The sequence below is a fragment of the Leiobunum rupestre genome, chromosome 1, assembly GCF_980474605.1.
Source record: "Leiobunum rupestre chromosome 1, qqLeiRupe1.1.hap1, whole genome shotgun sequence".
In the NCBI taxonomy this organism is placed as follows: domain Eukaryota; kingdom Metazoa; phylum Arthropoda; class Arachnida; order Opiliones; family Sclerosomatidae; genus Leiobunum; species Leiobunum rupestre.
In genome coordinates this window covers 47956469-47978482 of record NC_143384.1, presented here as the reverse complement: position 1 = coordinate 47978482, position 22014 = coordinate 47956469, and the positions used below count along the sequence as shown (strand labels likewise).

The window sequence follows — 22014 nt, the reverse complement described above, 5'->3', positions numbered from 1 at the left end:
GGAGGCTTGGGATATCTTAAACAATCGGTTCAACAATACCCGGGAAATCATCGATGCACACGTAAAACGTCTCTTCAGTCAAACTAACGTCATCCAAGAATCTTCATCCGCTTTACGAACGCTCATCGATACCACCGCCGAATGCATAAGGGCGCTCAAGGTTCTCAAAGAACCAGTACAACATTGGGACTCCATACTACTTCATCTTGTAAAGGAAAAACTGGATTCAGAATCTCGCCGACAATGGGAACTTTCCCTGAGGGGGACCGAAAGACCAACTTTCGAGGATCTCGTTACATTTCTTGAACAACGGGCCAGAGCCTTAGCAGCAGCTCCGCCTACAACTACTGCAATCAAGTCGAAGCCTCCATTACATCAGAGACCGAGTACAAAGGCTCATCATGGTGCTCTGAGCGAGACGTGTCACTTTTGCAACGAAACACACTCTGTATACAAATGTACCAATTTTCTGAATGCATCTTCGGACGAGCGTTGGAACATGGTCAAGAGGAGTGCCATGTGTTTCAATTGCTTACGAACCGGTCATCAAAGCAATGACTGCAAATCTGGTCATTGTAGGAAATGCAACGCACGACATAACACACTTCTACATCAAGAGAAGGAATTAACGAAGACGAAGGCAACCTCCGGTGTAGTTTCATGCCCATCTCGTGAAATAATTGGATCAACCCAAGTTATCTTGGCAACCGCAATGGTCCAAGTCAAGGGACTTGACGAGCAACTTTATCCAGCCCGAGCGCTTCTGGACTCGGGTTCTCAAGCCAGTTTCATCACGGAACAATTCACGAGGAAACTAAGATTGAAGCGAACACGTTTCAACGTCTCAGTTGACGGAATTGGAGCAACCGGAATGAACACCTCTCAAGGCAGTGTCATGGTGAATATTCAGTCAAATATCATTAACACGTCGGAGGTCATCGTCGAGGCAATCGTCCTGAAAAATGTCACGGATTATTTACCTAACAGTCCGTTCGATCCTGGAAATTGTCTACACTTGAAAGGCTTAACACTTGCTGATCCAACTTTTCATAGCCCTGGACAAGTGGATATTTTACTAGGTGCTGACGTGTATCTAGAGCTCTTACAAGATGGCATTTGCAAGGGGAAAGAAGGTCTTCCAGGTGCCTTTAATACTCTTTTCGGATGGGCAGTTTCCGGTCCATTGCTGATGGCCGGAAGAAGTTCGAAAATAAAGGTCCACCATTGTACATTGGAAGCAGATTTGAAACATCTTTGGGAGCTAGAAGACATCCAGCCTCGAAGAATACTATCTCCAACAGAAATTCAATGTGAAAAGAACTTTGAAGAATCACATACACGTGACTCTACAGGAAGATTCACTGTACGATTACCAAAGATAAACGATGCACCAAAACTTGGAGATTCTAAACAAATGGCAATCCGTCGATTCTCTCACTTAGAACGACGTCTACGTGTTAACCCGAATCTCTATGAGGAGTACCGCAAGTTCATGGGGGAATACATTGCCCTTGGACATATGGAACTCATTCCCTCGAATGAAATAAAAATCGAAACCAATCCATCTTACTACGTGCCTCATCATGCGGTATTCAAAGAAGACAGTACCACCACGAGAGTTCGTATGGTGTTCGACACCTCTGCCAAATCTACAACTGGAGTTTCCCTAAACGATCATCTGCTAGTGGGGCCAAAACTTCAAGATGATTTGGTCAACCTCCTTATTCGCTTTCGTCAACATCGCATTGTAATGAAAGCAGACCTTGCCAAAATGTTTCGTCAAATTAGAGTACATCCAGACGACTCCGATCTTCAAAGAATTGTTTGGCGAAACAACTCACACGAACCCTTGCTCGAATACCGTTTGCTAACGGTTATATATGGAACCGCATCAGCGCCATACCTAGCAACTAAAGTCTTGAAGCAACTCGGCCATGACGTGAAAGAGACACTTCCGTTGGCATCTTCGGCTTTACAAAATGACTTCTACATGGACGATCTAATGACAGGAGACGAAACGATTGAGAACGTTTTAAGACTTCAGTCAGAAATCATTCAAGCTACATCTCAAGCAGGATTTGAAATAAGGAAATAGGCGTCGAATGAAGCTGCATTATTGGATACACTACCAGCCAACATGAAGGATTTACAAAAGCCACTATGCATCGAGAACGACGAATCAGTCAAGACTCTCGGCCTATATTGGACTCCTTCGGCTGATAATTTCTCGTTTATGGTTACTTCTCCAGCGTCAAGAAGTTCAATCACTAAACGTACGATTCTTTCGGATACAGCAAGGATATTCGATCCTCTGGGACTGTTGGCACCAGTAACCGTTCGAGCGAAACTGATGTTACAGGAAATGTGGCAGCTAAAATTGAATTGGGATGAGCAACTTCCCCAACCACTTGAAGCTAAATGGAGGTCGTTTCGAACCGATTTACCAGAAATTGAAAACATTACGGTTCAACGGCACATTTCGCAAGCTAATGCTACAGATATTAGCCTGCATGGATTTTGTGACGCATCGGAGAAAGCGTACGCAGCTGCCGTATACCTGAAGACGGTGAATAACAACGGACAAATCAAAATACAACTGATCGCTGCGAAAACAAGAGTCGCTCCGCTCAAACAAATCACACTTCCGAGACTGGAATTATCTGGTGCATTACTTTTGGCTTCTCTGATTCAACTGATCAGGGAGTCATTGAGATTGGATATAGCTGATGTTCATTGCTGGTCGGACTCAACAATCGTTCTAGCTTGGTTGAAAGCTCCACCGCAACGTTGGAAAACGTTCGTAGCCAATCGAGTGTCAGAAATCCACGAGAAACTACCGAGAGCGCAATGGCATCACATTTCAGGAGACAGCAACCCTGCAGATTGCGCTTCTCGAGGAATATCCGCTAGCGAACTGGGAAATCATGGTCTCTGGTGGCATGGACCGCAGTGCCTTATTTTCGCCGCAACAACGCAAGAACTACATGAACTCTTAGAGCCAAATGAATGTTTATCCGAGGAAAGACGAATTATTTCTTTAGTAACACATCATCAAATGGATTTCACGCTCCTTTCCAAATTTTCAGCGCTTAAAAAACTCATTCATATCACCGCCTACATTCTACGTTTTGTCTTCAATTCGCGAAATGCGACAGAATTGAGGATTACTGGACCTTTATCGAAGGAAGAGAACGAAAAGGCGCTATCCCATTGGATTCGGGTCGTCCAAAGCAACAGTTTTAACGAAGAGATAGCTTGCCTTAAACAAAACAAGGAATTACCACGGAAAAGTAAAATCCTTTCGATGCGTCCGTACATCGATCAAGATGGGATTCTTAGAGTTGGTGGCAGACTTTGCCACTCCAACTTACCATACGAACAAAGGCATCCGGCACTGTTACCGAGACAGAGCAAATTAACAGAACTTCTAATACAACACGAGCACGAGAAACATTTTCACGGAGGTGCTCAACTACTAACTTCTGTCTTACAGAAACGTTATTGGATCGTCGGTCTTCGTGATGCCATACGTTTCCATATCAGAAGATGTGTTTCATGTGTACGACAGCAGGCAGTCACTGTAAAGCAACTTATGGGCGATTTACCACCAGCGAGAGTAAATCCTGCTCGGCCATTTTTGAAGTGTGGAGTCGACTACGCAGGACCATTTACCCTTAAACTAATGAAGGGACGAAGTCACTTCAGGTTTAAGGGATACATTGCCGTCTTCGCTTGCTTTACCACAAGATCAATTCATCTTGAACTTGTCAGTGACATGACCACCGAAGCATTTCTGGCAGCATTGAAACGCTTTGTTGCTCGACGAGGAAAATGCGCCGACATTTACAGCGACTGTGGAACCAACTTTACAGGAGCCGATCGAGAGATGAAAACATTCATCAAATTCATAGTCTCTACAAACAACAACGATCATGTGTCACGATGGCTCGCAGACGAAGGAATTAATTGGCACTTCAACCCGCCTGCAGCGCCACATTTTGGAGGCCTCTGGGAAGCCGGGGTGAAGTCCGTCAAGTATCATCTGAAACGAGTTCTTGGCACCATGGTTCTAAACTTTGAATAAATGCAAACGCTTCTTTGCCAAATCGAAGCTTGCTTAAATTCACGTCCTTTAACGGCGTTAAGCTCGGATCCAAACGACTTCAATGCGTTGACACCTGGACATTCCCTAATCGGAGATGCGCTCACCGCAATACCCGAACCAGATCTCACTTCTGAAAACGTCAACCGCCTGTCACGTTGGCAATTGGGCCAACAAGTACTGCAGCACTTTTGGAACCGTTGGCGAAATGAATTCCTCTCTCGCCTTCAACAACGTCCAAAGTGGACTACACCAAAACCGAATCTACGAGTCGGCGACTTGGTCTTGCTCAAAGATGAAGATTTACCTCCAACCAAGTGGAGAATGGCAAGAATCACTGAACTTCATCCAGGACAAGACAATCAAGTTCGCGTCGTAACTGTCAGAACCTCTGACAAATCACTGAAAAGACCCGTAGTTAAATTATGCCAGTTACCACTAGACTGATTTTAATTGTATTCAAACTGTTTACTAAGAGTTATTTATGTATGCAAATGTAACTTTTCGGACTTTTACTATCTCATTTGAAATTCGTTATTTCAAGGCGGGCGGAATGTTCGGTTGTACACATCGTAATTTTGTATAGTACATGTACCTATATTCGTTTTCAAATGTTTATATAGCGCACGCGCGCGTGAAAGTGAGTTTTTGGTTGCTGTTAAAAAAGGTGTTATTTTGCGCGTGTAAACATAAATTAACGGCGAGTTCTGTTTTGAAATAAGAGGAAAAAGGTTTACCGGTTTTATGTCGGAAAAGTTCGCGTCTTTTATTTCGCTGTTCACGACAAATATAGAAGAAAATATCGCCGCTATCTAAACCATGAAAGTTTATATTGAAAGACTATTTCTTTATAAAAATAATTAATTTGCCATGCCCTATCCGAGCAAAATTGCACCAATGCATGTTTTAAATCAAGTAGCATAAATACTACTCCAATACGGTTAATTATTCTTCAAACACTTTTCACCACAATGCCGCAGCGGAACCTTTTCGGGGCAAATTAATTATTTTTGCTGTGGCCATGTAGTTGCTATTTCCGAGAAAGTCAGAAATAGGAAAGCGCACTGTAATTAGAGTATTTGCATAAAATCGAATCTTTAGATTTTGATAAGAATTTTATCTTCGCAAGCGTGGTCGGCTTTACTTTCAATGTCTAGCATATTTTCCACCCAAAATTGGTAGTTTCTTGTACAAATGTATTCGACATTCTGCTTAATAATTCCAGTTTATTCCTAGTTAGTCGGCTTTCTGATGTAACTTGTCCCATTTCCTGGTTACGTATTAGAGTCTCTCCGTAGTCGACCAGTGTTTGGATCAAAACTAGTCAGTTTCTGTGCATATTTGGCCGATTAGGAGAGTTTTCATGCAAAGCTGTTACCGTTTCTGCTCAAAGCTGGTCAGTAATATCATATGTGCCTCTCTATACACCATTATAATACCAGAGAAGCAGTTACTCTACATTGTATTTAATCGCGAAACTCCAAAAAAATAAATAGAGGTGTGTTTTGGTTTAGCTGCTTACCCAAAACATTAAGAGCAATAAAAGACTTTTATAACATTGAACATGATCTAAATAAATTCAAATTATCAAAGGTTTATAAAATATCTAAAAAAACAAGTATAAATCAAAGTGAAAAACCATAAATAGTATATTTCGAAAAACTATTTATTTTAAATTGACAAGGAGTGGAGTATCTTATGTAAAAAAGTACTTGCTAAGAAAGATATAATTAATGAAGGTGATGATATTATAATAATAATAATAGGCTTTCATACTCGTGTGTTAGATAGTTACCGAAACAATTTCTGGAGCGTGATGAGAACGGGATAAAGGCGTAACGGTGAATGTCACCTGACTCAAATCTCTCGGGATGAAACAACTCAGGATTCTCGAAGTACTTGTCGCTCCGATGAATGAATGAGATCAGGACAGCAACGTCAGTTCCTTCTGCCGTTTTTCAGAAAAGAAGTCTTTATATAATTAAAAACTTTCCGTGGTAACGTGAAAAGGTGTGTGTATTCCAGATTTATATATTCATTTAAACAGCCAAAGCTGTTGAAAATCAAGGTGAACCGGGGGTCTCTATTGTTTATTTGACAATTTTAAAGAATGCATTAAATTTGTGAAATTTAGTGTTAAAAAGTGAAATGATGTTTGAATATTGAAAAGAAGAGACATGATTAAACTACTTACTAATATCGATATCTTGTCTTAATTTTATGGCCACAATCGGAATGGGCGGATAAAGCCTCATTACCTCTTGGAAAATTTAAACGCACTTAACATTATTCGAATATAAAATGCATCTTGACTGTTTTTACACACAATCCTAAGGATTTGTGTGTATTAGTCGCACGTACAGTGTAGCCGATACCGATGCCGATGCCGATGCCGCCGTGTCGCGCATATCTCTTCAACGGTTAAGGCTAGAAGAGTCAATGATATTTCCTTCGAATGTACAGACATTGCCATTGATAGCCTTCCATAAAGTTTTCAAATCGGAGCCCTAGAAGTTGGGCATTTGCCCAATTTACTAATTTCGGTGGTTTCGCTTTATGTGGTAGATATTTTATTTAAAATTAAGTCCGATAAAGTTAAAAAAAATTACTGGATAGGTAAGGATTCAGCGGACTACAACTTCGGTTATATCAGTAAATATGAACGGTTTTATTTAATTGAAATTTCCAAAAAAAGGAAAGAAAAAAAAACAACAAAAATATTAAATTTAAGTATAGTTTTCAGGGTAATTTACGGCACCCCAATTTTCCTGTGTTTATATTTTTACCTAAAAATCTACAGAACGTCCCTTAATTTAAGTCCGACTTTCATGAAAGTTATATTTTTGAATAGCTGTGGTTTCCACCGTTTCCATACAGGGTGTTAACTAAAATAGATACAGAGCCAATTACTCAAAATGTGTTTTATGTAAGAATTTGAAATTTGCAGGTTACATAGACGGTGCAGGGGGACAAATGTCAATGAACATTTCAATGACCTTGTACCAGGTCTTCAAGGTCACTCAAATTTTATCTCGAGAACCATTAGGATTAGAAGAATGGTTCCAATTAGAAATGTGTTCTACGTTTAAGTGTTAGTCTTAACGGCGTTGACCCGATCTAATTTGACCAATGGGAAGCCGAGAAATGTGTGGTATTCTAATTAAGACACGACATTTAACGGTTTATAAATTGACAACTACCAGATCTAATGGATCCAAATTGTCGTGACACTCTAAACTGAGTGGGAGAGTTCGAAATTTGTAACTAATGATGACCTTCAAACATTAGTTCAAGGTCATTCAAAATTTATCTCGAGAACCATTAGTATTAGGAGAATGGTTCCAATTAGGAAAATGACCGCCCAGGTTCTTAAGTCAAATTACCTTTTAGCCGAGGTAAATAAACCAATAAAACTCTAAACTAAACGTTAATTAATTAATTTAAGACGTACCAAGTATTTTGAATAGTAAAGGACCACAATACTAAGTAGGCAACTTAGACGTCGATGTCTTAGCGTATTTTAATGCAAGTCCTTGCCGTGGTACCAGAGAAGCTCAGGCAGAATTGGGAAAGTTAATCTTCAGTTTTTTCATTATTTATTTATTTAAATTATTTTTAAATAATTCTTACGTTTATTAGTTGCTTATTTATTTCAATTACTTGTTTCGTTTCTTTTGTGTTTAAAAAATTTAAACTAAAAAAAGTTCATAAAAATACTCGGTACGTCTTAAAACAATTAATTAACGTTTATTTTCGAGTTTTATTGGTTTATTTCCCTCAGGTGAAAGGTAAGTTGACTTACAAAACCTTGGCGGGCATTTTTCTAATTGGAACCATTCTCCTAATCCTAATAGTACTCGAGATAAATTTTGAATGACCTTGAACTAATGTTTCAAGGTCATCATAAGTTAAAAATTTTGATATCCCCCACTCAGTTTAGAGTTTCACGACAATTTTGATCCATTAGATCTGGTAGTTTTCGATTTATAAGCCGTTAAATGTCGTGTCTTGATTAGAATACCACACACGACCTTATGGTTTTTGGTCTAACATTTCTCGGCTTCCCATTAGTCAAATTAGATCGGTTCAAAGCTGTTTAGACTTAACATTAAACGTAGGACACATTTCTTATTGGAACTATTCTTTAAATCCTAATGGTTCTAGAGATAAAATTTGAATGCCTGATTCAAGGTCATTGAAATTGTCATTGTCATTTGTCCCCCTGCACCCTCTATGTAACCTGCAAATTTCAAATTATTACCTAAAATTCATTTTGAGTAATTGACTCTGTACCGTTTTTTAGATAACACCATGTATAACCTAGAATTGCAATTACGTTGCTTAAGTTTAATTCTCAGTAAGGTTTTTTGGACAGCGTATACGTACCCCCTCAACTTCCATCATTGGAAATACGCGTGGTTATAGAGACTATACGCGAATTTATCTCTGGCATTTTTCAAGGCCGTTCTAATATGACCCAAAGAAACAAATAAGTGTGACACTTATCGGAGTAATACGCTATGCTTACAAAGTAGGACCTGAAGTTACAAATAAGTGACACTTATCGGAGTAATACGCTATGCTTACAACGTATGACCTGAAGTAACAAAGAATTGTGACACTTATCGGAGTAATACTCGATGCTAACAACGTATGACCTGAAGTAACAAAGAAGAGTGATTCTTATCGGAGTAATACGCGATGCTTACAACGAATGACCTGAAGTACATGTAACAAAGAAGTGTGACACTTATCGGAGTAATACGCGATGCTTACAACGTATGACCTGAAGTAACAAATAAGTGACACTTATCGGAGGTCATTCTAATATGACCAAAAGTAACAAATAAGTGTAAATACAATTATGTGCGGCCATGGATATATATTGGCTGTGATACCGGCGTTGCAGATTGCTGTGAATTGCTCAAACAAACTTAACACATTAGAAGGATTGTGTGTTTTCTGACCGTCGTACGTCTTGTTTTAACACAATTTGAATAAGATTTACGTGACAATTTCAGGAATATTTTCCAGTTAGACATCCTTTAAAGGGAGATATTTGGAAGCCCTAATCTTTGAAACGGGTGGTGATTTCAGACCATAATCTTTGAAATGGGGGGGAGTTTTTAGAAGAAAATGTTTGAAAGGGCTGGAGTATTCAGGCCATAATCTTTGAATGATAAAATGTTTCCTTAATTTAAGAGCTATAGATTTATTGACCAATGTGAGATAGTTCGTACCTTAATGGCGCATTTTAAATACTTTAATTTAGAAATGTGATCCCAAGTGAGGGTATCCTCGGAAGGGACATCTCCAGAACCGAGCACCTCATCGAGTTCGATATGACTTTTGGCTTGAACCCTCTGGTTGTGTCCAACCAAGAAAACTGCCAATTCCAAAGTACTCCTGGCTGTGTCGTAGACCTGAAATTCAGAAACAAACGTTAAAATACAGCATATTTTTGTTTATGGAAATTTATTCTAGACATTCAGAAATAGATGGACACGAAGATAAAAGATAACGATTTTGTCGAAACTGAATTGCCGAGGTGGTGGAAAAACGTTCTGGGAGCCACATACTAAAAAGTTATTCTTCAATATTAAAACCCCCGTATGATAATAACCCCTGCAGCGTCAATAAAAATACCCTACCCGCACCAGATTGTGTAAACGCGTTAAAATCGACCACCAACCGCGGGTTATCATGGACATTTAGTTTCATTGAATGTGTTAAGAACATTCGTATCAATAGTCAAAATTTAGGCCAGAGATTCCAACAGTAGACCGGTTTCGCCCTTTTGGGGCTCATCAGTACTGTGAATAGATTCTGGCTATCCTCAGTAATCTGCCGATATCAGTAAAACTAATAAACATTCAGTACCCTATATGTGAGCAGTCCATTGCAACTTATAGTGAAATTCTTCACCAATTATTGCATGGCGGTCGTTACTCAGTAGACATCTTTTACGCTCGGGCTACCGTTGAATTCCAACGTTAAGATATTTATATCAATAGTAAAAATTTTTACTATTGATGAAAAATGACAGAGATAAATTCACGTAGTCTCTAGAACCATGCGTATTTAGAATGTTTTAAGTTGAGGGGGGTACGTATACGCTGTCCAAAAAACCTAACTTAGAATTAAACTTAAGCAACGTAATTGCAACTCTAGGTTATATGGAAACCACAGATATTCAAAAATATAACTTTCATGAAAGTCGGACTTTAATTAAGGAACGTTATGTAGATTTTTAGGCGAAAATATAAACACACGAAAATTGGGGTCCCATAAATTACCCTGAAAACTATACTTAAATTTAATATTTACTAATTTAACCGAAGTTGTAGGTCCGCTGAATCCTTACCTATCCAATAATATTTTTTTTAACGTTATCGGACTTAATTTTAAATAAAATATCTACCACATAAAGCGAAACCACCGAATATAGTTATTTGGGCAAATGTCCAACTTCTAGGGCTCCGATTTGAAAACTTTAAGAAGGCTATCATTGGCGATGTATGTACATTCGAACGAGATATCATTGACTCTTCTAGCCCTAACCGTTGAAGAGATATGCGCGGCATCGGCATCGGCTACACTGTATGTGAGACTAATACACACAAATCCTTAGGACTGTGTATAAAAAAAAAGGATTTGCGCAAGTGGCAATAACAAAAATGAATTTATTCTAAAACCATAAAAAAATTGACGTCATGTAGACTGGACGTCTCGTTTCCCAGACTCATTATAAGCAAGATTTTCTAGCGCCTCTCCAGATGACGATAGTGTTCCAGCGATATCTATTTTCAATACTCCTCCTTGTCACTAACAGGATAATCCTCATCGAACACTGGTTGTTAGTCCCAACACGCGTAGTTGTTCCTCCCTTTTTTTCCACTGATTATAACTGCTCCAAATGTATAAATTTCACTTTGTCTTCGTCGACCAATTATCGCAAAAAAAGTGCTTTAAGTCGATGTGTTTGCTTCTATCGGAAGTTTATCTTTTCTTTGCCATTGCTATAGCTCCTTGATTATCGACTTGAATTTCTATTGGTTTTGAAATCAGGTTTGCTAACCCTATTTCTTCTTGCATATTCATGCACCAGAGCACTCCTTAGGCGACTTCACACATGCCTACGTATTCAGCTTTTACTCTTGATAACGTCACCGTTTTCGGTTTTTTACTTCTCCACGAAATAGCGCTACCGGCGAATTTTATTACATATCCGGACGAGCTTCAGCTATTTAGTTTATCGCTTCCCCAATCCGCATCAGCGAACATCTCCATCTTTACACTATCTTTGTTTCTACGGCTTTCTTCAAATAGCGTAAGACATGATGAACAGCTTTCCAATGTTTGTCCGTTAAATTGGTTAAAATATGTAACTGCAAAAGTCAAATCAGGTCGTGTACCACAAGCTAAGTACAACAAACTTTATATGTCCTTTCTGTATCGATTTTTGGTTAGTATCTTTGCCTTTAATTCGTTTGAAAGTACCGTTCTAGGATCCAAGGGTGTTGCAGCTCCACGACAGTCACTCATTTGGAATATATCTAAGATTTTATTTACGTATATCCATTAGTCTAATAGTTCCGGCTTCAGGTTGACTAACTTCAATTGACAGTAAGTGACTAATTTTTACAAAACAATTGAAGTATTTTCCCAAACCTACTCCTAAAATATCATCATCGTTAACTCCAATTATTAGTTTACCACTTCGATGTATCAGCTTCTGAAGGTATCAGACCTAAGCTCTGTGTAAAATTATCCAGATGCATATTCCATTATCTTCCTGATTGGTGTAGTCTGTACAAAGCTTTCTTTTAAAATAAAACTTTATTGTTGTAACGGTCTATAATAATTTCAGGTTGTTGCATGTAAACTGGCTCGATTAGATCACTATTTACGTAGGCTGTAACTATATCCACGTGAATATCTTCCCAGTGTTGCTCAGTTTCTAGACTTATCAGAAATCATAGTTATCTCAATATTACTACTCGACTGTAGGTTTCGTTGTAATCGACACCAGGCGTTTGACCAAATCCCAGAGCCACTAATCTTGCTTTGTATCATGTTCTTATACTTTCTGTTGAAATATCCACCACGCATTGTAACCCGGCCATCTGAATTAATGGCTTTAAAAGTCGCTTGTTGACTAAGGTGGTGCCTTGGGTATTAGCCTAGCTGATTATTATTATTATTATACTTCCAATGACTTTCTGATAAACTGGTCTATTGACAAGCTCACAAGTATAACGGGATTTTAAGCTTTCAATTTCTTCAGTCATGGCTTTACACCACTCATTTGAATTTTTAGATGATATAGCTTCATTTACCGTTTTCGGTGTGTCCTCAATCTAATTTCTATCCCATCAACACGTGAATTTCATTTGACAGTCTTTTTTCGCCGCTAGTCGGTTCGACAATCTGTTACTTCTTTGGTAGTGGGAGTTCCGTTCTGTCAATGCCAAAATTTGGGTCTTCTTCATCTTCAAATAGGTCAATTTTTTTCATGGATGAAAAATCCCCGTTTGTTTCTTTTTCCTCATTTGTTTATCTTTCGTCATTTTCCATAGATTTATTATCTACGGTGTGTACGGGCTTCTCGTTATTCTATATTAAAATTCATTTTGTCTCCAGTCGGCTTCTGGTCCTCTTCCCTACTCTTAATGGAAAAACATTTTCTTCAAAAGTGACAAGTCTTGACACAAACACTAGGTCTTCTTTCCAATTCCAATGTTTGAGTCCTTTGGTTTCGTTGAATATCAAATTAATACATTAACTTAACCTTTCACGTCTAACTTCATACTTCTCTTTGGTTTATTTACTACCGCCCATACTTTACATCCAAACACTCTGAGATTATTGACATCCACTTCTTTTCCTGTCCACAGACCCTCCGGTATTTTGCCATCTACAGCTCTGCTAGGGCATTTTTTTCGTATATAGCAGGCTGTATTAACCGCATCTGCTCAGACATTTTTCGGTAATCCGGACTCGATCAATAAACAACGTGCGGTATCAACAAGTGTTTGATAAATCCTTTCGGCTACGCAATTTTGTTGAGGTGCGCAGGGTATAGTTACTTAACGCAAAATTCAGTCTTTGGCCAAATATTTATCAAACTCGTTATTAATATATTAACCACCACCATCTATGATCTTAGACGTTTAAGCGTAAAACCGAATTGTTTTTCTGCCATTTGTTTAAATTGTTGAAACATATCATATTTGAATGTCATAAAATATTGAGCTCCTATTCGTGACATTGGCGTTATTATCCGTATCTGGTCTGAATGAACTAGATCTAATTGTTCCGTCGCTCTTTTAGCTTCTCCCTCCGGAAACGGTGAACGTTTCATACAATCAGAACAACAATCGGCTTCGCTGTCCTCCTTTTGTGATTTTATTTCTACATGTTGTTTGCCTGCTTTTATTTTCTTTAAGTCTTCTTTGTGGAGGTGGCCCAATCTCTTGTGCCATTAAACGTTTTCGTCACTCTTCACCGCGTGAGCTTGCGGGGATGGTTCGTAAAACACGTATAGTCTATTATCTTTCGTAGCTCGAATAAGCAAGGGCCAATGTTCGTTTAAAACAAGCGCTTAACCCTGTTTAATTTCGGTTTTTAATCCTTTATGCGCTAATCTTCCAATGGATAGTAAATTTCCGCTGAGGTCTAATACGAATTATAGATTTTCAAGATTGAATGTTAATCCTCCGTTCTTCTCCTTCAAAGTGATAATCATGTATTTTTTTCCTTCTACTGAAATAGTATCTCCACTTGCTACTTCTACAGTTGACTCGTACTCTTGAAAATAATTAAATTTATTTCGTTGGGAAAACATATGGTCAGTCGCACCTGAGTTAAGAACAATTGATATCACTAGGCGTTGATAGTTTGTCTTAGGTTTCTCACAATCAGATTTCTTCTTCTTCTCTTTTCTGTAATTACTCTTTTTTTGCATCTCTTATAACTGAAAAGGCTTTTACAGTCTGTTTTTCTTCTCGAACTTCATCTTGATGAGACATTCTTTTCTCTTCCATTAATAGTTTGGTTTTAACCTTTTTCATTTCTAGGTCATTTCCATATTGACTGAAATTACAAGTGACCAATATGTCGTAGCAAGAAGGATATCCAACTACCAATAAACCAGCAGTCTCTTTATCATTAAAAACAAAACCACATGCTTTCATCTGTCTTTATTTATCAGCAAATTTTGTAATACAATCTATCATAGATCCACATGTTTTTTCCTCCTATTTGCGCAAACTCTTTAAACATTTGTAATTTATGCAAAAGACTCCTACTTGTACAAGAATCTTTCAAATTTATCCACGCTTCGGCCGCTCTAGTTTCTTATCCTATATCGTCGAGATAGGAATCTTTAACAATGAGGAATAAGAATGACAGGGCTCCGGCGTTTATTTCTCCTTCAGCTGCCGCCATCATAGTTCCTAAACCAGGTTCAACCGCTTTCCATATCTTTTTTTTAACCATCGCTGCTCTAGCGCGAATGCTCCGTGGGTACTAGTTGTCCGGGTTTAGTTTCGGAATCCGATATTCGCCTAATGAACTGGTAGCCTGTACCATCTTCTATTTATCAAACTTTTTAGCCTTTGCACTTCTAAACAAAGATTATTCCAATTTACGCACACTTCTCTAAATCGATTTATTTTTGTAAACTTGTAGTTCGCGCAACGAACCCCTAACTTGTTGAAAAGTTAGCGCAGTTAAGTTTAAAACTATTTACTGTGTTTTGTAGTAGGAATAAATAAAAGTACGTGCGCAAGTGGCAGTAACAAAACGGATCTATTCTAAAACCCAAAAGTTTCAAGGTCATAAAAAATGACGTCATGTAATATGGGCGTTTCCCAGACTTATTATAAACCAAAATATAAACTAGGTTTCCTAGCGCCTCGCTAGATGACGATAGTGTTCCAGCGATATATATTTTCCTACATTCGTAACACACAAATCGTGCGTTATGAATGCAGGGGAAAATAAAGCGCGTGAAATGGTTATGTCTGCCGAACACAACCAGTAGCGTCGCTACACTTACTATTGCTTTGAAACCTCTTGCACGGTTTTTTGGAAAGAGTACTTGTTGGGATCGAACCCATATCCTTTATACAATTAAGGAATGGCCACGCCGCCATCGCAAAATGTGCAAGTACCTTCATACTCCCTTGTGTCTTTAAATCAACACGCACCGCTATGATTATGACGTTATATATGAAACAATGCTTCAATCATTTTTAGCCATTAATATATTTCAAATAAAACTTACAATATTTTTAAAGCATTTGAACTTACTTGGTAGTTATCAAAATTGATTTTCCAGAGTTTCTGAAATTCTTTTCCCATTGCAGTTGAAAAAAAACGAAATCCGAATGCAACCAAGGCATGAACATTCTGTTACTCATTATTTCAATGATTCTATTAAAGGAGGTTTCAAAAAGGACGTTAAATTGCTGCCGGATAAAGACTAACAAGGAAAGGATTACCATTGGACCAGAGTTATAAATATTACCTTTCGATTTGTTCAATAGCGGTGGCCATTGATTTGTTTCTTAATTCTCTTGATAAGAGTTTATCAAGAACCTTACCCACTACTGATAGTAGAGAGTTCGGACGGTAGGATCTAGCAGTCCGATTATCTCTCCCCACCTTATAAATTAGTGCAATCCTAGCCACTTTCCAAATTTTCGGGAGTTGACCAAGAGTCAAACATGCATTGTAGAGGCGCACGAAAACCTAGGGACACACCAAAAACATAATCTGAAACAATTCGATAGTAATGCCTTCAAAACCCGGGGCTTTACCTCTTTTGAAGGAGTCAATGACATTAAGTACTTCATCTTCTTTAAACTCCACGTCGTCCTGCTCGACGTAAGGAGCTTCGACTGACTCTTGGATTCCCTTCTGTACTTCAAGGTCATTTTCATGCGAGTCGTCTTTAAAAATATAATTATGAATAGTTTCATATGTTTCAGTAAGTCCCTCTGTCCCTCTCTCTTTCCACACAGTAGACAGAATTGTTTCATTTGGCCTTGGCGGTTGCCGATTTCGAGCTCCACCTGGAGGACAGTCGGAGGTGGTCAGGCAGCCCTGAGACCGAGAATCCAGACTGCGCTAGGCCACGATAGCTTCAAACGCTTTTTTTGACCAAATAAAATTCGAACGTGGGCTTAAGGCTAAACAATGCCGCGAATTGAAAGGAGATCGAGCTCATCCTCAGATACTAAATCAGTATTAAAATCGGTCTCAATCGTAATGGTGAGTTGAGCTCAGGTTCACCTCAGATATGAAAAGTACCAAAATCTTTCTCGAGCTCGGGTTTAAGTATTATGTCGGGCTCAAGGTTGAGGTCTTAGTACGTTAATTTTTAATACAGGCTTGGGCTCGAGCTCCGAGTAATGTGAATCCGGAAATGGGTTCAAGCTCGAGCTCGAAGTAATTTGTATTTTAACAGGGGCTCAAGCTCGGTGTAACGTAAAATATTAGGTATCTCCAGTTTTAACGTAAAATATTAATAGTTGTTTTTTCTGAACTATCTTAAGCTTCTTAAATAATTTAAAGTATGGGCTATTTTTAGAAAAGTACTTATTTTATAGCTTCTGCGTGCGGGTTCCAAATGCGACACTCACGCTGGTCGCGGGCAGAGTAATTGGAACCCTATAGTGCCACCACTCTTAAAAAGGACATCTTTATTAAATCAAAAATATTTTTGAGGTCGTTCAGTGTACTTGTAGAAGAAAAAAGCCACATGTGATATCAGGGTCTGTCAACAACACAGTACCACCCGCATCCTTCATACGATACTGCTGTTGAGGGCTTTTCGCTGGTTCGGATCAAACGGAAAACTCAATCATTTAAACCGAATTATTCTACCTAGATATTGGACAATTTTCAAAAACGGCCATTAGGTAAGCCTCAAGAGCAGATCACCGCTAAAAAGTGGTGTTCTCATCTATAAGCATAAATACAAATTTCAAGCTTAATATCACGAGTTCCACAAGGTAGGTGTACTCAACTTTGAACAGCTGCGTCTATCAGATAGGTGTATATCGACGTTAAATAAGGGGGCAGGGAATTAATTTAGGGGGTTAGAGTGATTGCGAATGACCATTTTTGCTTACGTCTAGTTGGGTCATTAATTAAATTTAAAGGTAACTGATAAAATATTCAATTCGCTCTGGCTTATTTATTTCTATTAATTTTATCTTCAATGACTACTCAACATTCTACAGAGCCTTTATCGTCGCTAATGCACAATAAGTAGCTTCATGATGGTAAATGGTGGACTTTTAATTAAATATGAGTTTTGCTACAATTTTGTATGCAGAAGTCAGTCTATATGAGCTCGTCAAAGAAGAAACGACTTTTGAATCATGAACAAAAATAAAAGATTATCCAGGGCCGTTTTTATCCCCAAAAACGCGTTTTCTCTAAGCGGCTCTCGACTACTAGCACCACCTTTTTAAAAAAATTAAAAACTCGGAATTACTACTTTCAAATACATTTTGAGGAATTTTTTGACCGACGAATACTGACTGGCAAAACATGCCGGATATGGCAGCCAATTCCAGTTCATCGCTTTCTAAACCCCCAAGTGGAGGGCTACATCAAGAAGATGACAATTTTTTAATGGGAACAGGTACGGGATATATGTTCTGGGAAAGCTTTTAAATGTCAATGGTTAAATACTCTTATTTTTTTACCAAGTCGGGGAATTTACACTTTTAGCTTCCCTCTTCTACGGGTTCCGTGTATGAGCAAGTGGAGCTATAGTTTTGCGTACTTGGTTTGGAAAGGGAAAAACCTATCGAGGAAAGAGATTTTTGAACACAATAAAGGTCTTAACAAATAGGACTGACAAAGAGAAACCTTTCTGACAACCTGGTATGGTACCAGTGGCATAGCTAGAGATTCTTCCGCCCGGGGCGGGTACCCGAGTTTGCCTCCCCTTTCAATACACACCAAAATTTAGTATCACTCCTCAAACTATTTTACAAGATAACTCCCATGCAAATGCTGCCCCCAAAAATGTGCCGCCCGGGGTGGACCGCACCCTTCACCCCCTCTAGCTACGCTAGTGTATGGTACCAGGTTCGATAAAAATAATCTAGTTTCCTGAGAAATGGGGATTGGATGTGGGACATTACCCCAGTTTCTATTCTCACGTATGGTATCATTCAAGGCAATTATCAACAGTATTTTCTCTTAAAAATAAATAAAAGTAGAAATAAGAAATCTCAGTCGGAATGAAAACATAAAATTCCCATTGGAATTAGAATAGTAATAGGGGAAGTAACCGCACCATCAACGTTTTAAATACAAAGTTTGTAACCGTAGTGCTTAATGAGGTGTTACTTTTGGTTATTTGGTCAATGAGCATGATGTTCATTAATAAAGTTCATTTCTAACTGGATGAATGACGAGGTCATTAGGTTGTTTCCAAAATGCTGCTTTTGGTAAAAATTTATTTTAGGTTGTTATATTGCTCTTATCAAGTTAAGGTACCGGATGATTGAAACATTGTTCCTAATAGACAGGATTATGGAAAAATTGTTCCTAATAGTCAAGATAATTGAAAGATTGTTAATTATAGACAGGATGATTTTAACATTGTTATTTATAGACCGGATAATTGAAACATGGTTAATTATTGACAGGATGATTGAAACATTCATGCTGATAGACAGGATGATTGAAAGTTTGAAACATTGTTCCTTATAGTTAGGATGATTGAAACATTGTTCCTTATAGTTAGGATGATTGAAACATTGTTCCTTATAGTTAGGATGATTGAAACATTGTTCTTTATAGTTAGGATGATTGAAACATTGTTCCTTATAGTTAGGATGATTGAAACATTGTTCCTTATAGTTAGGATGATTGAAACATTGTTCCTTATAGTTAGGATGATTGAAACATTTTTAATTAAGACAGCATGATTGAAACATTGTTAATTGTTGACGGGATGATTGAAACATTGTTAATTATAGAGGGGATGATTGAACATTGTTAATCACAAACAAGATGATTGAACATTGTTCAATCATCTTGTTTATGATTAACATTGTTAATCATAAACAGGATGATTTAAACATTTTTCCCAATGGACAGGGTGATTGTGAAAGCGTTGAAATAAATGTGTTGTGGTAAAGTTTCATTTCGGTTGTTAAGGATTAGTGCCCTAATTATATTAAAGAACTGGGTGATTGAGTTACTGTATAGGGTGGTTGACATACATGTAGCACTCATTTTGGTGAAATTTAACATACGTAATTATCGTGCGCTTATTCATTTAATGTACAGGGTGATTGAATACTGATCATAATTAGAAGACACGTTGATAAATAAAGCGTGGCCAAGGATTTTGCTTCGAAGTAAAATTACTCTTTGGTTGTTAATGTTTGTTAAATCAAAACTACTGGTTGTTGTAAGCCTAGCTAAATGAACCCAACTCTGTTCGACAAGTAAAACAAATCAAGCAAGTTTAATCAATAACAATCAATGGTATTTATACTATTGGAAAACGTATATTAGTATTTTATTTACAACCAATAGATAAAAAGGAGATAAGAAGTGTTGAAAAATATAAGTTTACATAAGTGTTTTTCTCAATAATTCCTCTTAAACCTTAGGTAAAAAAATGTTACTAAAACAATGTCGCTTGACCGGATTTTTCGTAATTGACAAACCGGAAGAATTTTCGTGAGTATGTCAGCAACTGGTTCTTGACCTGGGACATGATCGATCAGAATCTCCCCAGCTTGATATCGCTCTTGAATAAAAGGATATCGCACGTCGATATGCTTGGTGCGCTGTTGTTATCAATATGCAGAACTGGTACATCTTTGAAGGGTGCGATCTCCTTGAATAACGCCGTAAGCCAGATGACTTCTGCGACTGTTTCGCTTGCTGCCATATACTCAGCCTCAGTGGAAGATAGTGCGACCGATCGCTGTTTACGGCTTGCCCAGGATATGACTCCACCACTATACATAAATTTCAAGCCACTGACGGATCGACGCCCATTAGAATCAGCTTCATGAGCAGAATCACTGTATGCTTCCACGACCCCTGGACGGTGATTCACTTTGTAAAGAATACCCCATTGTCGTGTTCCGTTAAGATAGCGCATTATGCGTTGACCATCTTCCAATGTACTGTTGTATAGGTGTCCAAGAACCTGGAAACGACGCCAACAGCAAACGAGATATCTGGTCTGGTACATATCGCCAAGTAGTTAAAGCTCCCTAGAGCTTCTCTATATGGAACAGTCCCATCTTCTTCTGGATCACTGGCTTCTGACTGATATCTTTCTAGCGGAGTGGATAGAGGTTTGGAATTGTCAATCTTGAAACGCTTCAAGATCTTCTTAGTGTGTGACTCTTGATTAATAGAGAGATATCCATCTGGCAATCGTTTGATCTGTGTGCCTCGATAGTTGTCGGCTGGGAGAACAGTGGCTTTGAATTGACTTTGAAATTCGTCGAGGAACTGGTTCATTACCGCTACATGGCACACAGCTCCAAAACCGTCATCCACGTACATGGCTATAATTAGCTCACCAGAGTTGTTGAAACATAGACATGGGTCACCATCGCTTTCCTTCAGTTGGAACTTGAGAAAAAATTAGTAAAGCGCCTGTTCCAGCACCGTGGCGCTTGCTTTAAACTGTAAAGGCTCCTATTTAATTTGCAGAATTTATAAGTCCCATCTGCGTAGATTTCCGGTTGAGTTACTTATATTTCTTCCTCCAAGTGACAGTAGAGAAAAGCTGTCTTGACGTCGAATTGGAATAACCGAAGATTTTATTTCGCTGTTATACTCAAGACTGTTCTTATTGTTTCATAGCCTACACCTGGACTGAAGGTTTCTTGCTAATCCACACCATATTTTTGGGAATATCCTCTTACAACAAGTCTGGCTTTGAAACGGTTGACCGAGCCATCTGGATGAATCTTGATGCGATAAACCCATCTGTTTGACAACGCTCTTCGTCCCGTTGGTAAGTCAATCAGATCCCGTGTATTGATTCGGCCAGTGAATGAATTTCATAATCCATGGCTTTCTTCCAATCAATGGAGTTCTTCGACTGTTCAGCGTCATTGTAGTTTTGTGACTCTTCAACCTCGGATAGCATCGCTGCGAAGTACTCTTGGGATAATTTGTTTTTGTTTCGTAGCTGGATTGGATATGGCCTCTAATCCTTCGTAGGACCTGGACTGTTAGTTGGAACGCCATTGACATTATCTGTATGATACTCTTGAGTGGCTGCTTCCCCTGTGTCTTCATACTCCTCAGGTACCGCTCCTCTGGAAATACAGGTTCTTTACGGCTGAAATACGACATCGCGACTGAGGACAAGCTTATTAGTCTCATGAAACCAAATTCTGAAACCTTGAACGTGTGCATTGTAACCGACAAATAAACCTCTTATGCATTTTGGGTCCCTTTTTCGTCTTCGTTCGTCGGGAGTCTTTACATAGCAGATGGTGCCAAATATCTTAAAGTCTTGGATTCCCGGTTGTTTACCATGAAACAGTTCATAGGGTGACTTTCCATCAACGCGACTAGTGCCAATTTGGTTTAAGATGAAGGTTGCCATGTTAACAGCTTCCGCCCAGAAGCTCTTGGGTTATTTCTTAGCTTGCTACATCGTTCTCGTCATGTCTGAGATAGTGCGATTCGTACGCTCAGCACAACCGTTCTGCTGTGGCGTGTATGGATTCGACTTTCGGAATTGGGGTCTGATCTGGAACAGAATCTCAGCAACTTCTTTAATGTCGAACTCTCCTCCACCGTCCAACAGAATAGATTTGATCTGATAACAGCTGTGCTTCTCAATGAAATGAACAACATCTTCCACGACTTTCGGAACTTGCGATTTTTCTTTC

The 22014-nt window shown here is 38.6% G+C and overlaps 1 long non-coding RNA gene across 1 annotated transcript; it reads right to left on the bottom strand.

Annotated features, from left to right (window-relative positions):
* Positions 1-9260: 9260 nt before the first annotated feature.
* Positions 9261-15846, bottom strand: LOC149963119 (uncharacterized). The gene is made up of 4 exons (XR_016478163.1): positions 15636-15846; positions 15419-15541; positions 9343-9525; positions 9261-9272 (listed from the first exon to the last, which is right to left on the bottom strand). It is a non-coding gene; the product is annotated as an uncharacterized LOC149963119 (long non-coding RNA).
* Positions 15847-22014: the final 6168 nt, after the last annotated feature.